This window comes from Crassostrea angulata, chromosome 6 (genome assembly GCF_025612915.1).
Source record: "Crassostrea angulata isolate pt1a10 chromosome 6, ASM2561291v2, whole genome shotgun sequence".
Lineage (NCBI taxonomy): Eukaryota > Metazoa > Mollusca > Bivalvia > Ostreida > Ostreidae > Magallana > Magallana angulata.
In genome coordinates, this window is record NC_069116.1 from 33,150,864 (window position 1) to 33,162,871 (window position 12,008).

The following is a 12,008-nucleotide window of genomic DNA, read 5'->3' on the forward strand; positions in this document are numbered from 1 at the left end:
TGCATCAATTCCACAGCATTTTGTGACGAGACATTTAAAATATGAAAAAACAGTTGGAGATGCGATGAGAATATTTAGGAGACATATAAGTCTGCATTTTCTGCTCGTATTTGCGCCATTTTCCCCACACGAATTCAACAAGAAAATAAAAAAAAAAATGCAACCATGTGAATTGTCGACGTCATTTTCTTTATTTCAATGGCGATATTATTTTTATAATTAAAATTAACATTTCAATGGTTCCACATCAACATCGAACGGTAAAATTATTTTATAGAAAAACTGGAATTGTTGCATCCCTCGTTTTTTTTTGTTTAAAACCCTGAACTCAGAAAGGGTTTGGGGTGCCCAATTTAAAAAAAACAACATTGGATCAATACTGCTTACATGTATGTATTTCAAAATGTTTGAGTAGTAAATCATAAATGTAGCAATCTTCAGCTAGAGAAAATCATTTTTGAAGATTTTATGTTTCCCTAGTGCTGTGCTGAACATCCCATTGTTGGTCCATGAGTCATGGATGTGAATCTACACGTTACAAAGATGTTTGTTGTAATATGCAGTGTATATCTAAAATGCTTAAAGGTAGTGTTATCTATATATGTCATACATACCATTTTACACATATTCAGATATGCGCTGTTGAATCTCCCATATGGTATACTGCTTCCATATGAATAACATATAGGAAAAGTCTTTAAAAATATTCCTCACAAGAACTACAATACTTTATTATTTGTATACTAGTAATGCAATGTAATATTGTAGTTCTCGAGAGGAATGTTTTCAAATATTATCCCTACAAATATGTAACAGAATTCCAGTGTTTTTCCATGCAGTCATCATAAATTCCCATTTATTGGTGAAACGTGTCGCAGTTTGGACATTGCTTCTTAAATTTACACTATAACAGAGGAATATTCCATATTAATACCCCACCAATTGTAAAACTGCAGCTCTTGGGAAAGCGAGTTTAAAAGAGATTTCTCTTGGTACATATATTGCTATATTAAACTTTCAATCCATCTAGCAGTTTTACTATTAGATTAGATTATTGGATCCCAGTTTAAACCACTGTTGGTCGAGAATGACGGTTTGTACAATTTTGAATCTAGACTATACTAGTAAGTAATTCATGATGCATGTAAGGAGGTATAACAAATTAAATCTTTGTAGTTCTTGAAGAGAAGAATTTTTTGGAAAAGTGTACAATTTATTTCTATATACTTTCAAACTTTGTTGAGGTTTTCCTGGGACTCGACTTCTAGTGAATGGGTCGGGATTTAAAATTCAGAATCAACCCTACATCGGGATGCTTGAAATGTAATATCATCTCTTGAAATCTTCAAACATGGAGGCAGTAGTGTGCAGTTCACAGTGTTCTCTATACAAAGACTGAACAAAGGAAGAAAAGGCTTTATTGTTTCAACATCAGACAACAGAAACTATACAAACTGAATGTCAAATTGTCACAAATGTTATACAAATGTTAGCCAACAGGCTTCAGGGCTCATTTATACTACAAGTCAAAAGAATTCCTCCTTCGAATGATATTTCTTTCAATTTGCTTTGGATCAAATGTCAATGTAGCTATGCAATTGTTCTTTGAGATTTCTGCAATGGGCTTCCCCATTCCTATATTGAATTTTGAACAAAACGAAAGAAATCCTACAATCGTTTTACACACCGATTTTGTCATCTGCTTGTGCTGAAGATGGTCCTTTAAGATTGTGATATAACTGTCTGATTCTTCGCAATCGTATTTGAAATGATCAAAACCATGAAACCTTTTTCTTTTTTTTTTGTAAATCAAATTAAATAAATCTTATAGATTTCACCCTGATAAACAAGATTGTTAAAACCTTACTGCAGCGGTAAAGAAATTGTAAGTTAGCTACAATTGTGGCACTTATGCGGCGTTTTTTCTTTGATGACCGGTGTACAATAATTTCCAATACTTGTCCTTCACCCGAGTGGGCGTGGCATATCACCGTACAATAACTTTAGAATTTACAAGTTATTGTACTGTATGAAAGAAGGCATGGTGATAGTACCGTTCAATAACTTTTGAATTATTGTACAGTGAAAAAAAAGCAAACTTCCACAAAACTTATGCTTTAATCAATTTCATAACAACTCTAAACTCAAATTCTTCCGCTGAACGTCCTTGTGTAATTTTTAACACTTTAATACAAAATTGAAAAATATACGTTCCGTGTAGTTTAACACTAATTATACTTTAAAACTGAAACGTAATGTTGCAGTTTTTAAATTCTCCAAACGGGAATCTAGGCCTCTTGCTCATGGGCCCCTCTTCACTATGGACAGTGCAGATGTTTCCGGAAAAACGGAACACTCAAAAATATTAGGAGCAGGAGTATTTCAACGCAATCGAGTTATCGGTACACTCGTTGGGCGATGTAGTCGGCATTTTAGAAACGTTTTCGTCTTCACCCAAAAAGTTCCAATCCACTTTAAATTCACCATGATCCAATCCTGTTTCGTATTCTGCAAGCGTCTGCGTAACGCTCATGTTCAGTAATCCGTCGAAAGCTTCCATTTCGTCACAAACTTGAGATGATGTCAAGTCGTCGATCTCCATCCACAAGAAAATCTACGTCCATCTTTCAAAGCGGTCCAAACTGATATGCCGCGCGAAAAATACAGCTCGTGAAAGTAGGCGTGCCACAAATCATTTGCTGGACCAATCGTCATACAATAATTGTTGTATCTTGAAATGAAACGGGGTCGTGACCTCGTGCCCTTGCAGGCACTCGTCACGCCTCCGTTTCATTTCTTGATACAGCAATTATTGTATGACTATTAGTCCAACAAATATAACTTACAACTGCTACATGCAGTCTTATCAATCTGAAACACCCGCGATGGATTCTGGATTCAAACAAATTGACAATGCATGCACTGCAGAACCGCTTGACCATGTGATGCTGAACCAATCGCAACTTCTCGGGCCTTTCCGGCAAGCTCGGAAAAACACCTCGAATGTATTACCTAGGCGTCCATGACAACCCCCCTTTTTGTAAAACTTGAAATAAATAGAACACATTTCACGATCTGTTGAGATGTGAGCTATACTTCATTAAAGTAAACGATATATACTAAAATATAACACAGAAGCGACATACAAGACTGTCTAGCCGATACTTATTTTAATGGGAAGCGACTCCATTTTGTATAAAATTCAAACATCCGGTGATGTTAATACATTCGAGGTGTTTTTCCGAGCTTGCCGGAAAGGCCCGAGAAGTTGCGATTGATGCTGAACATGTAGTATTATTAAGACCCGATATGTTACAAAAGATTTATTTACACAATCGGGCTTTTTTGTGCTTTTTTGTTCCATTGCCGCAATGGTTTTTCTCTATTGACACAGAAGATTGCTCGAACAAGCAGGACACATGCAGTTTTGTTGATTTTTGGATGATGATTGCATCTATCTGACATCTCACAACTGCATGCTCAATACTTTTTAAATTATCCAGAAAATGAACATGTATATGAATTTATTTGAATAATAGATTAATCGTATACTCGTAAAAAAATACATGTAGTCATTTTCTGGAAATGTGGGCAAGATATAGGGGCGTACTAGGTCCCACCGATAAACCACAAATTAATCTCCTAGTACATCAAAATCGATGAATGGCCATATCTTCAATAACTGTAACCACTATGCCAGATGATTATGCCGGTGTAACGAAGAATTTTGACCCGGGTTGAAAATTGACCCGGGGGTCATTTTTCCACGTTGAATATTGAGACCAAAGGTGTTGAATAAAGACCCTAATCCGTTGAAAATTGACCCGCATCGTGGAATTTTGATCATGAAACCGGTTCAAAATTCAACAGCAAAGAAGCACAAATTAACGAATCAATATTATAACTTGAGTTTATTTAATTAAAAATTATCAGTTTTTATATATTTATTCTTTAGATTTACATGTTTACATGTTTCAACGGGGGGGGGGGGGGGGGGGATTAAAATGAGACTTGAATAATTATTTTTTGAATTTACCTAGTATCCCTTTAAATATGTACATGTAATAACTTTTTTATTCATAATAAACTTTTCGCGTATAATTGTGGTGTGTGATATCTATATATTTTTAAAGAAATATATGTTTTTTAATAATATTAGTATACATGTTTACACGTTAAAATATTCAATTCAGTAAAACATTCTTTTAATTTGCTGGAGAAGTGTACAAAGATAGATAATTTTAAAAAAATTACAATACGTCATATTATTTAATTTTGGTTTTACGTTCACCCAGTAAATTGAAACTTTTGATATTGTTCATTGTAAATTTTCTGAGTGGGTGTAAATAAAAAAAAATACAGTATGTCATATTGAGATTTTTGTGTTTGCACCTACTCAGTTTGTTAAAACTGTGACTATCTGAATTTTGTTTTCACACCCATCCAGCCAATAACAGTTTACAAAATGATGATATGCTAACATCATTGTACTCTTTCATGAACAATGCTGCAGTAACTATATCTTGAAAGCCGATTTTTGGTGTTTTATTTGTTCCGTTATAATAACTTTTGATGTAACTAAATATCATCAAATCGCTAATTTTTCTAGGCATTAACAATTCTGCTTCATGGAATCTGTAGCAAGTTAGCAACCTAATTTTTGTACAGAATGACAATAGAATTCTGCATTAAAGTTTCTAAATTGCTTTGATCACAAAAAATTATCATAAATTTACTAACAGTAATTGTTTTCGTCAATAAATTGGTAAATTGCATTTTTTGAATAGAAATAAGTAGTAGAAGATCATAATGCAGCGTTGTAGTAAATGATTGACCTTCCTATCACAGCCACCTACATTATTAATTTAATTTAAACGGGTTAAATGTGTATATTATGTGTATATAAGACATCAGGTACTTGAATATTAAATAATTATCTGAATATTTATCATATGTGATTTTATGACATATTGTTGGTAGACATGTTCACTCACACCTATATTAACAAACATATCACCTTCATTTATACCTGCAGAGATACAAACATAAGAATGAGATTTTCATGATCCAGCCCATTTGAAAAGAACAGTAAATAAAAGGGAACTGTATATTAAGTAAATATACAGGTATAATACTTAAATAGGTTTAAACAGTGTACCTTAAGAGAATCAAAAACGCTTTGGAGATCTTATATAAGTATAAACATGGGAAAGAATTTTACAATTTTATCTATATGAAAAATCAGAACTACCATAAAGTATATAGTTCATATAAAATGGTACACTAATGTCAAAAAGTTGTTTAAAAAGTTCGTCTCTTTGTTGAGTGTATCTTGGATATCCAGGGGGGAAATCACATTTCCTTCAGATTCAGACCCACAGTATAAACATCGACTCACATCAGATAAAAAAATCCTTATATAAGTAAGCTTTACTAGCTTTAATCCGTAATTGACGTAAAATAATATTTCCTATTTTCTTAACTGAAAGGATTGTAAGTTCTAGGTATATTTTGTTTTTTAAGTTTTGACTTAAAAGAAAGATAAAGTTGATGAAATTTTCTTTTCTGCATGAAGATTATTCCATAATTTACGTGTAGACGGAGCAAAGCTATTGTAATAAGTATATAGTGGTAGATAGTAAAAAAGCTAATTCGATCTGTGATTATATGCATGTTCAGTAAGAAAATATGATTGAATTCAATCTAACATATCTTGTGGTGCTAAACCATTTATATTCTTGTAGAATATAATTAGTTTATGGTTATCCCTTCGAGATTGCAAGGTTTCCAAATTAAGCTCACTATATAAAATTATTTTAGAAGAATTAACTCTGATCTCTGTAACTGTCCTGGTTACTTCAATATGTACATGTTTAAGCAATTCGGATTTTTCCTTAATACAGCTGCTCCAAACAACATATCTATCAGTTGTATACTTTTCGCATACCTTTTCATGTATATACCATTAATATAATTAGATCAACAATCCTCCGACTGTATATTTAGATGCAAACCTACTTTTTTTTTTAAATTGATAACATTTTTGCTGTAGAGGGTATATGTTTTTAATTTTGAGAAAATATATTACGTCAGTTGCCTGTGTTTCTAATTTACAGGTAAATAATAGAATTGAAAACTCAAAATAATAGAAATAAATTGCATTTTTAAGAAGAACTATGACTGTATATGCAGAAAATTGGATGGGGCTTCAATAAAGTTAATCAGACAAGTTTATGAAAAATTATTTTTAAGTCGTAAAAAATTAAAAACATGTGTAAATATGTATATGCTATATATATACGTATAAAAAAACCCCTAGTATATATGAAAAAGGATAAAAATATGACAATCAATCATTTATTATTTTGTCAGTGAAATATTCTGACTTCTTCAAATTAAGCATAGGTATCTGACATTATATCCTTTTGTCTTGATATAAATATATATAACCTTTACCCAATAAAGCAGTATAGAGGTTATATATTTTCAATTATTAGAAAAATATACAACGTCAGGTGCCTGTCGAATAGAGCTCTGTTGAATTGCCTTAAAAGTGACGATAACGGGCAATATGTTTGTTAGATATATTTATCAGAGATTGTGACAAGTTTAAACTTTAAATTCTGTCACATGAGGGAATGAAAACCATGTCATCTTTGTCAAAAAGTATTCTAGTCCTACTCGCCTACTCCATTCCGAAGCAAACGGTCATCTTCTTAGCTTTTATACATAGTATTGTAATAATAAATGGATATCATATTTTCAATCTAAAAACTAAATGTTTAATTGGACATATCAGCCTAAACGAAATTAGCCACGTCCGCATATGTATCGGACAGTATGTACATTTTAAAACTGAAACTTTCAAATATGTGCATGATTGTACATTTAAACCGTGTAGAGTAAGTTCCAGTTTAGATCAAAACTCTGAGGTTTGGGTCAATTCTCAACAGGGTCAATTTTCAACGGGTCGAGGTCATCAGAGTTTAGAAAAATCTTTCTCAAACCGTTGAAAAATGACCCCGGGTATAAATTTCACGATTTTGGTCTCAATTTTCAACGTTGAAAATTGACCCCCCGGGTCAATATTCAACGTTGAAAAATGACCCCCGGGTCAATTTTCAACCCGGGTCAATATTCTTCGTTACACCGGTGCCAAGGTGGCATTTTTGCACCCGCTTAAGTTGCAGTTTCGTAAAAAAAAAATCCATGTGTTAATTGATATAACATTGCCTTTTTAATATGTTTCACTTGACAGGTGAGATATTTACCTTTAAAAATCAATATCCCATAGAAAAAAAAAATAATTCTCACAAGCGAAATTATTCCTACAAGATATTTTGAAAATCTTTATGGATTAGAATTATATCTCCAATAGGATAAAAGTTTGTCTTAGAAGTCCAGAATTGAATTAAAACATTCAGTTTTCCTACATGAAAATTTCGGTATTTGAAATCCTATCGGAGCTCTATTCAAATCCTTTCGGATCTAAAGAAAGTTATTTTTATTCCGATATAGGAAATTCTAAATACTAGTATCCTACAAGAAAGTTGTTTCCGCTGTAGGAAAAATCGTTGCCTCGTAGAAATTTATTTCAAAAGTAAAGATCTCATCTGACAGGTGAGATAAATTAAATACAAAAGTGGTGATAAACTCTTTTCACCAGTTGTCTATATCAACTGTCCATTATTTAGCAAATATTTTTCGAAACATGCACCTAAGGCGGGTGCAAAAGGCCATATTGGCACTGGCATAAATATCCGACACAGTGTGTATAATTATCTCAATAATTCGTCATGAAAAAAGATTGGTGGGGGTGGGGGGGGGGGGGTGTAAGAAAGCACAAATCACATTGGCTTTAGTTGTAAAAACAATTTCAAATTTAATTTTTCCCAATTAAATCTATTTAATAATGTTTTATTACAAGTTTGCAAAGACATAATTTCTAACAATAGTTTTAGTTTTGAAAATAAAAATCCTAGTTAATATATAAGGCTTACTAATGTCTGGTGCTCTAACCACTGAGACATTTCAGTCACAACAAACTGCGTTGTTTAAATGGTAGATGTGACTTTTACCACGAGTTAACGGACTTATATCATTTTTCTAATTCATTCGATTGTTGGGTTACAAAACAATATTTTTTATGTATAGTGCGTCATTTCAACACGATTTTGTTGAGTGAAATTAGTTTATAAAAGACAAGGCATTGGAGTTCTAACAAATAACACTATTATTTTAGAGGTTTTGACACGCATACGCCAATTTAAATCAGCATATTCCAAATATTGAACATATTTAAGAGTTACATGCTAAATTTATATTCTTTTGAATGATTGTTTGTAAATTTATCAGATTTGTTGATACTTCAACTTTATAGTATCTTATCCTTCCTTCTATAGGCATTTTACCCGCCTTATCCACCCATCTCTTCTTTTCCTTAGACATTTCCTTTTTTGTCACCGAAGTTCAAGTACATGTACTGAAGAAATTTTCAAAACATATGCATCATTCATTTGGTAAAAAGTCAATGATGACTTCAAATTGTCAATGATGAAACTAACATTTACAATATGCTTTGAACACAGTTTGGTTTCATAGGCTCAGAAATACACGTAATAATATGCAGTTTAGGATAAAACAATCAAGCTGGTCGATACAACATGCTGCAGAAGGAGAGATTACTAGAATCATTCATTATTACGAGTGTGGGATAGTGAAATTCCACCGAGGGGACAAGATTCACTGTCTAGGACGAGGCTTTGCCGAGTCCTAGACCGTGAATCTTGGCCCCGAGGTGGAATTTCACTATCCCACACGAGTTTATAATGAATGATTATTTTTCTCGCATTATATTAGCTTAAAAAATGATGTTTGACAACTTTCTGTTGTGACGTTCAAAAGATTACTTTCGGTTTATCCCTCCGCGTGCTTCAAATAGTGCAAGTTAAATGAAAGCATACGACAGTTTTTTCAATTAAAATATGAAAAATTGTAATTAATTATGCAACACAATTACTTAATGGATAATCTCAATGCACTGTTTTGCATTTCCCTACAGCAGACGTTTGTTTACGTTTTAAAACGGCGTAGTAATACACAGTGTAAGACAGAAAAATCTCACACTGCTGTCTCACACCGGACAAACCGATCTCACACCGGTGATAATGCGAGAAAACTCCCTCTCTCTCTTGTGTTGATTAAAAAAACTGCTAACGTTCTTTTATATAATCTTACTATTTTTAAAGTAGAGTTTTAATATATAAACATACAACAAAAAAACCCAAATTCGTTAAACGAGTGTGAGTGAATTTTAGAAAAAATCGTTTGATACTATTTTGTGATTTTTATACATTTGTATATTATAATTTGTTACTTTGAGTCTCTTTAAGCCTCTTTCTAAATAAAGTGATTTTCTTAAATTCAATAAATGATGAGTTGGTCTGTATTGATTCTTACTGCGTAAAAAATTGGAATAATATCATCTCTGATTTTTTATGCCTTTAAAAAATCCATCCATCCTTTCCAGACAACAGAGCAGTTCAACAATTTAAAATACGTAAGAATCTCGGTCAAGATATATCATAAATCAAATATTGCAACAAGATGTGAGGTACCTTGGAAGGAAGTATTAATATATTATATATTAGCAAACACAATAAAATATAATATATTCTTTAACATCTTATTCGAGCAGAAGGTCAAGAACTGAAGGTCAAGAACATTACAGAAAAAATACATAACCCGCGTTAAGGGGTTATGTGAATTTTTTCTGCAATGATAGCTACCTTTAAAACCCGCATGAATCATCAAAGAAAGCATTTTTTTGTATATATTAACATCTAAAAATTAAACTCATTATGAAAAGTTTGTAAAATTCCCTAAAGTACAGCTGTACGTTAGCTAAAAGAAACGTCTCTTGTGAGACTTTGAGTCCAACATCATCATGATTACTGCAAGTATTACGTGCAGTCCGTGATTTTTCTTAGGTCGCTGTAGGCTTTGACCAATCGATAAACAGGGCGTGTCAATTTCAGTCCTGTCATTTTCTTGTCAGTTTCAGCCGCTGTAGATTTCGACCAATCGATAAACGGGGCGTGTAGATTTCAGTCTGGCTGTTTCTATTGATCTATGAATTAACTATATTTAAGTTTCCGTACGAAAAAGGGGAAATAATACTTGGTAGATGTAAATATATAAATATAAGTGATAAGGAATCATTCTCTGAATATTATGAGGCGATAATTTCGGTCCGGGTGATAAAATCTATCATAATGCCCTTCGGACTTTATTGGATTTGAACACGCCCCGACCAAAGTTATCACCTCACAGTATAAGGCCTATTTAAAAAAATAATTGGTGTGTTTAGGGTAACACTGATGAAAAAATTAGGTTTGGTAGGTAGGGATTTTTTTTAAATTTTATCATATTTTTTTTATGCATGAATCCTAAGAGTGTTTGTTTGTGTCGTATTTAAAAATGGGTTTTTAATAGAAATAATATAAAAATCACAAATGGATAAAACAGACATCTAAAAATGGTAGGTTCGGGGCATTTTTGTAGGTTAGGTAGGGTTACCCCTAAACACACAACTTTTTTTAAAGCTTTATAATGCTATTCAATAACAATACCAGTAGGAACATAAAATACACATATAATTGTGTTATTGATAAATTTGTTACTTGTTATTTGCCAACATTTTTCTTTTCTCCACCCCAAATTCAACTACAAAATACTGTTATTAGTTTAATTTCAGATTCACTATTTAATATAAGATCTGTGCGCATGCGTGAAAATGGACACCACAAAATTTTTCTAAGTGAGTCTCAAATATTGAAATTCTGATAATTTTAATAAAGCAAAGTGAATTCCTCCAAAGCGAGATGCCTAATGAGAGACAGGACAACCAGGAACCTAAAACTGAGGTTGAAACTACTTCGGAGCAGGAAAAGAGACGCCGGTCATCAGACGGGACAACGCCCAAGCCACAACAAAAACAAGTGAAAATGGCGGAGAACTCACCCGAAAGCCCCGAAGGCTCTGGAGGTATGTTAGATAGAATGACTGTCATTGCGGAAGCTATCGATTCACTCCAAAAAGGTCAAAAATCACTTCAATCTACTTTGGACAGCAAATTAGATAAATTTAGTAAAGAATTTATGTCCAGCATTGGAGACAAATTCAAGGCTATGAAAAGCGACTTCGACTTAGAGCTGGGTAAACAACAAGCCCAAATAGATACAATGTCACGGACCGTTGAGCTCATTATAAAGCGTCTAGACAAAGTTGAAACCACAGACCGTGCGGAACCAGAGTTCCCTCGCGAACACGAGCACACTGCCAACACAGTCAACGACCCCGAATTAACTATCGCGGTGACGGTAGTAGACGCAGCCCGGTTAAGTTCGAGGAGAATCGGCAGACCCGGTTTGGTTAAGATTAGCTTTTCGAACTTGGAAGAAAAAAAGCAGGTTTTGAGAGAGAAAAGAAAATTGAAAGAAAAAGATCAATACAAAACTGTTTTTCTCAGAGGAAGCAAATCACATACTGAAAGAATTTTAGAACTCAATGCTCGTACATTACTGAGAGAAATGCCGAACGGAAATCAGTTTCGTATAACATCGAACGGTCGAATTGTAAAAAAGACACCGAGGTCTACAACCTTAAACCCAGAACCACGATTCGAGCACGACGATCACGACGATCACGACCCTGATTATTAGGACACTACCCGACCCCTCGGTAAACCCTATGTACAAATTGGTCATTTAAATGTATGCGGTTGGACTAGAGCCAACACAGAACTGAGACAAGAACTAATAAATAAGTCAAATTGCGACATCATCAGCGTCAATGAAACCCACTTAACTGAATCAGAAGAAATATACATGAACAATTTTGATTACATTTGGATAGGATCAAACAGGAAAAACATTCATATTAAAGCACCAAAAGGGTCTGGAGGGATGGGTTTATTAATTAAAAAGTGGATGTTTGAAACCTACGAT